This window comes from Podarcis gaigeae, assembly GCF_964106915.1.
Source record: "Podarcis gaigeae genome assembly, chromosome: 2".
Classification (NCBI taxonomy): Eukaryota; Metazoa; Chordata; class Lepidosauria; order Squamata; family Lacertidae; genus Podarcis; species Podarcis gaigeae.
Window position 1 is genome coordinate 58,780,488 of NC_139679.1, and position 6,858 is coordinate 58,787,345.

Sequence of the window (6,858 nt, forward strand, 5' to 3'; positions counted from 1 at the left end):
GGCCTGTGTAGATAATGTGTATGCTTTGCTTGGAGTTGGCTTGCCTGTGTAGACTTGTGTCCACTTCTAAGGTCAGTACTTGGAAGTTATATCTTCAGGACCAAAGAATGTCAAGTTCAAGCATCTTTTACTTTGATTCTCCATAACTGTAAGCCTCCAAGCACTATTTTAAAAAATATTGTTGCTCTACAAAGAGTTACTTTTTAAAATCAGACTAGTTGCTATTTGAACCCTTCCTTCTCAGGATCTGTAAAGAGGCATGATCCCTCTAAAGCAGTGGTTCTCAACCTGTGGGTAACGACCCCTACGGGGGACGAACGACCCTTTCACAGGGGTCACCTAAGACCAGGGGTTGGCAAGCTTTTTTGGGGGGTGGGCTCCTCCACCGATGACAGCCTCTGCTGCTCACAAGGGCAGGCACAGGAGCTGCACTTAGCAGAGAGGCAGCGGCAAACAGCTTGCTCCGATGAGGGACTGCTGGAAATGCGCTTGGCCAGATCAGCCCAGCCCCCTTCCTCCTCTTGGCCAATCACAGCTGCCGCTTGCTCATTGGCCAGGGCCTCAAACCTCATTGGCTGGTGATTTGCTACACTGGGAGGAGGGGGAGGTTCCATGCAGAGCTATGCTAACTAGACATGTTCAGTGACAGGTGACAGAAAAGGGACAACATTTTGCTGTTTCCACAGAACCCATCGGTCTGAGAATTTCAGCTTTCAGTTTTAAAAGGCACTTTTTAAGCTTTTAAACTACAAAGTATTCAGTATTCAAGACTAGCAATGACATTCATGTGGAAGAATATTAGTCCTTTGCAGGGAGATTGTGGCAACTTAAAGACCAACACATTTACTATGGTATAAGGTTTCGTAGAGTACAGTCTACTTCATCAGTTGCAATAAGTGCAATTCTTGAATAACAGATATTTGTGCACATGGGTTTTTGTGGGGGGTGAGAATAAAAAGTGATATCAGAGAGAAATAAAATGCAGAAAACAACAGACAGTGTTAATTACATACTTTCCTTTGATGAGAGACTTGAAGCCATCCTGCAACCTTGAATCTTAAACTGTACTGAGCATCATTTGCTTGAACTGTTTCATTCCTACTTTTTATATTCCACAAAAATCAAGAAAGCTTATATCAATAGGAGTTCTCAACTTTCATCTACTGAAAACCTTGGAGAATATTTTATTCCTTTCACCAGAACACTGATGAAAGGCATAATTCACTTTCATAGGAGAAAGTTCCTCACTTCAAGAGATGAATTCATCCTTGCCTCTGGTAAGCTAAGGGGGTTTTGATATTAAATTGATTTTTTTCCCTTGTTTATCGTTTCTCTCTTAATTTGACACATTTGATTACCTCTTACTAAAGTTTCGGCTTAAAAGGTATAATTAAGCAGAACGAAACAAAATCTTAAAATTCAATTCTACTTAACTGGTCCCATTAAAAGGTAAAGGTACCCCTGCCCGTACGGGCCAGTCTTGCCAGACTCTAGGGTTGTGCGCTCATCTCACTCTATAAGCCAGGAGCCAGCGCTGTCCGCAGACACTTCCGGGTCACGTGGCAAGCGTGACAAGCTGCATCTGGCGAGCCAGCGCAGCACACGGAACGCCGTTTACCTTCCCGCTAGTAAGCGGTCCCTATTTATCTACTTGCACCCGGGGGTGCTTTCGAACTGCTAGGTTGGCAAGCGCTGGGACCGAGCGACGGGAGCGCACCCCGCCGCGGGGATTCGAACCGCTGAACTTTCGATCAGCAAGTCCTAGGCGCTGAGGCTTTTACCCACAGCGCCACCCGCGTCCCTAACTGGTCCCATTATGTCACATTAAATAAAACAACCATTTTTAAAATGCAGTAAAGGCACAATCCTGTTCCAAAGATCTACTACAGGGGTAGGCAACCTAAGGCCTGGGTGCCAGATGCGGCCCAATTGCCTTCTCATTCCGGCCCACGGGCGGTCCAGGAATCAGCATTTTTCTACATGAGTAGAATGTGTCCTTTTATTTAAAATGCATCTCTGGGTTATTTGTGGGGCCTGCCTGGTGTTTTGACATGAGTAGAATGTGTGCTTTTATTTAAAATGCATCTCTGGGGCATAGGAATTTGTTCATTTCCCCCCAAAAAATATAGTCCAGCCCCCCACATGGTCTGAGGGACGGTGGACCGGCCCATGGCTGAAAAAGGTTGCTGACCCCTGATCTACTAGCTGCACAGCCTTAAGAATAAAGGATTGGTGAATATGTAAATCTTGGTTTCTCATGTTTCCAATCTTAAATCCAGTTCTTCACATTTCCAGCTCAGCTTTGGGAAGGGGGAATAAGTCCTCATTCTCCTAATGTATGCCTTCCTGTATACATCTGATGCCTAATACATACATTTTTGCAAAGCAATTTACCTTAATATAATGCATTCTGTATGTTATTTTCACTGATATATGCATTCATATCACCCTGGCATGTGCATTTTTGTACACATTACTTAGCTAGAGAACTGTACTGAAAATTTCAAAAAATGTGTTTCATTTCGCGTATTGCTTTGAAAGGGCAAATTAGGTGGGCTCACCTATAAATATGAACTGAGTCAAATTTCTCATCTCTTTCTACTTAGGAAGCAGCATAAGTGTCAAACACCAGTGGAATGATAGATACAGAAATGTGGGCAGATTGTGGGTGTGTTGTGCTTCTTCCATAGCCAATGCCCTTTAATTTCTACAGCACAGCCACAAGGATGATGCAACTGGTGTGTTTTTCCCTCCCAGGAAAATCAATAGTTTTAAAAAGCAGTACCAACAAAAGCAATAGAAAATTTAGCAAGCAAAGTTCCAGAAGGTGTGGAGCTAGATTTGGCAGCATGTACCACAGTGGACACTGTGCATGAACTGTATGAAAAGGTTCTTCCTAATAATAATAATAATAATAATAATACCTTTACACCAGTAATAATACACCAGTGTGGTGTAGTGGTTAAGAGTAGTAGTCTCGTAATCTGGGGAACCGGGTGCGCGTCTCCGCTCCTCCACATGCAGCTGCTGGGTGACCTTGGGCCAGTCACACTTCTTTGAAGTCTCTCAGCCCCACTCACCTCACAGAGTGTTTGTTGTAGGGGAGGAAGGGAAAGGAGAATGTTAGCCGCTTTGAGACTCCTTAAAGGGAGTGAAAGGCAGGATATCAAATCCAAACTTCTACTACTTCTTCTTCTTCTTCTTCTTTTTCTTCTTCTTCTTCTTCTTCTTTATTGTCAATGTACCTCTGTACAATGAAATTAACCGAGCCTCCCTCCCCCCCACACAAACACTCAATCTCATTGCACTCTGTCAACACAACACACCAACCCCAAAAGTCAGTTGCACTATACAGTGGTACCTCGGATTAAGTATTTAATTCATTCCGGAGGTCCGTTCTTAACCTGAAACTGTTCTTAACCTGAAGCACCACTAATGGGGCCTCCCGCTGCTGCCACGCCACCAGAGCACGATTTCTGTTCTCATCCTGAAGCAAAGTTCTTAACCCGAGGTACTATTTCTGGGTTAGCGGAGTCTGTAACCTGAAGCGTATGTGTCAGGACTGCCGCTAGGTCCCAGCTCACAGAGGACCAACGCCCAGTGGATGTTATATACAAAAGTCTTTATTAAAGTTTAGTTTCCATTTCCAAGCTCTGGGCGCGCAGACCCACGTCTCGACGCTAGACCGGCTAAGTCCCCTCTGACTCACTGCTCCACCCACACCAGTTTAAGATTCTAGCCCGGCTCCACCTCTTGCGCTGTTCTTTCCTTCGCTGGGTCCTTCTGCCCTCTGGGGTTCCCTCCTTCCTGGACTCCTCTGACGCTGAGCCTCCTGAGTCTTGCCCCTCCCTCCGGCGGGCTTTAGGACCTGGCTCCCTTCCCGGGCTCCCCGCTGTGCCGCGCTCCTGTACATTTGAACTTGGCGCGCGCGCCCAGCCGGTGACTTTCCTTCTGACCGTTTCCCCGCTTCCTGATGTGGGTGTTGCCAAACCTGACTCCTCTCCTCCCTCTGGTGGTGAGGACACTGGTCCCGACTCCTGGGACTCCCCCTCCCCACTGCGCTCTGGTGGAGACGCTGGTCCTGATCTCCAACTGCTGCTCAGGGACTCCCCGCTGGCCCCTTCCTCCTGGGGCTTCCCCCCTGGAGCCCCCCTCGCTCTGGCCACCAGCGCTCCCTTCTGTGAGTCCTCCGATTCGCTAGAGAGGCTTGTGGAATAACTCTGGCCACTGTCACTGCCTGCGCCCCCCTCGTACTCCTCCTCCTCACTCTCCATTTGCTCCCCCTCCTGTGTCTCTCCTTCTGAACCCCTGACAGTATGTAACCTGAGGTACCACTGTATTATTTTCCATTCAGCAGCCTAACAGCCCACAGATAGAAACTGTATTTTAACCTGTTGGTATGACTGATTATACTTCTATATCTCCTGCCCAAGGGTAGATGATTAAAGAGGTGCTGGCCAGGGTGTGAATTGTCCCTGAGGATTTTTCTTGCTCTCCTAAGGCATCGATCCCTTGTGATGTCATCTAGCAGGCCCATGATATCATGAGCTGTGTTCACCACCCTCTGTAAAGACTCTGTAAAAACATTGTGGATGTTGATCTGTATCCTGGATGTTGCTCAGTAAAGGTCTGAGTGTTGCCAGAAGTATTCACCTAGAGGGTGAGAGAGATTCCTCATCCACATCCTAGTTTGATTTGACTCCAGGATGGGACTCCCAAGGGGAATGGGCAGGCAGCTTGTTAGACTGCAGATTGGCGTCTTTCTGCTTGATATCCTCTGCAAAGGCCTCTCAGTGGCATGGGTGCTGCCTCTGGGGTGTACAAGGCAATCAGAGGAGGAGGGAGGAGTTTTTGCTTGCATAGTGCCTGCTAGGGGTGGCCTATGTGGCACCATGTGCGTAGTGACTTGATTGCACAGGTTGCAATGGAGGGTGCTAAAAGGACTTGCTAGTCCACGCAAAAGCCAAGCCACGCAGCAGCAAATCCTGTCCAAGGCTGAGTCCAGATGGGGGTATTAGCTCACAAACTCTGATTTTTCTGCATGTTCTATTAGCACACTCCCTTTTTCCCCAGTCACCCTATTGATCCCTGTTCTGCTGCTTGCTGCCTGCCCCAGAATTGGGCAGAAGATATTCAAAGTACAATCTCATGTGTAGCTTTTGTTCCTCACTCTTCCCTCAGATAGCTTAGATGATTAGACAGCCATCAGTTTGTTCTTTTAAAAAAATAATAATTGTGCAGTTCTGATTTAACAGACTTGTGCAAGATATGTAATAATAAAAACAAAATGCAGCAGCTTAGTGCTCTGCGTGGGGCCTGTGTGTGTGTGCCAATGCTTCAGCTAGTGAAGATAATTCCATTTTTGCTGCCTTCTCCAACCATTAAACTTCAGCTTCAAGCATCCAAGGATCTGGTCACGTTGCTGAGGCAGGAGGTAAATCAATTCAGTCCTGAACCTCTCGCTGATGTTTTTTTCAAACCTCTCCACTACTGAAGGATTTGGGAGGTGGGGAAACAGCAGGAGGCAGCAAGTGGGGTTGCTCTCTTGCCTCTTCTTTGTTTTTCCCCAAAACCTTTCCAAAAGCCTCTTGCAGCAAACTCAGGGCTGATTTGATTCCCTTTCACCCATCTTAGCACCACGGTTCGATTCGTGCGTGCTTTATGCTGAAGTTGAAAACTAGTCTGAGAAGTCCAGAAGGTGAGGAATTACCTTAATTTACAAGGGAAACATCACATAAGCAGCCCCAAACTTTTTACTACTACTATTATTATTATTATTATTATTATTATTATTATTATTATTATTATTACAGGCCTTGCACAGGTGGAAGGGGGCCTGGAACAACAGAAATCTCACCACACATATGACAAACTGACCACTCACCCAAAAAATGCATTAAGCAGCTTTCACATCAGCAGTGATAGCAGATGGATAAGGGGTTTACTTATTGGATTTTATTGTGAAAAGGGGAAATCCAGATTAAAGGGAAATGAAATGTGGGTTGAAATTTTGATGATGTTGTTGTGGAGACATCACAAAAAGTTATACGCATGAGTGGTACAGAGTCTGAAATAAACAGCCATGTGGAAACACCTCATCTCAGGTAGTTTGACCTGTCCCACTCCTTTTACTAGTGTCAGGTTGGCGCATGCACACACACACACAATTCAGACTAGGGTCTTCAGTAGGGGAGGGGCTTGCTGCTCATCTGTGGTTGGTTAGTGCTTATGCTTCTCATCACATCAGCTTGGTTCATGTTGATGCTTAGATGTCTTTACCAGTTTGCACTCAGCACATAGCAGGTATATTGAATGTGAATTTCTCTCTGCTGTCAAACTTTAGCCTGTTGAGCTAAAAATGCCAAGCTCTGGCTCAGCCAAGATTTGGACAGAGAGAACGTGTTAATCAGATTGGCAAATGCAAAACACTGAAAAGAATAGGAACACTGTAATAAACCATAGGCTCAAGAACCAATGACAGACATCTGTCAAGGTTATTCATTTGCTGATAAGGCTATAAACAATGTACAAGGAATGTACTTTTTTCCATCATGTGTATTGCTTGTGATGAAAGCAACTATAATCGTAGTGCAGGGCAAAGGGTAGATCTCTCTCACAGATGTGCAGTCTAATATGCATCTCTTGTGTCATCCAGGCTCTCGTTCCTTCCATTCCTCCATCTTCCACAATGCCTACCCCATACCAAAGGTTCCTCAAGACACAGACCTACATATTTTGTGTATATTAACTCCATGTACACTGGGGGAGATATTGGCATGATTTGGGGAATCCCAAGGTTTGCAGAATTCTTTTAAACAACTTAACAAGGGGGGGGGACACACACACCCAAAAAAAAAC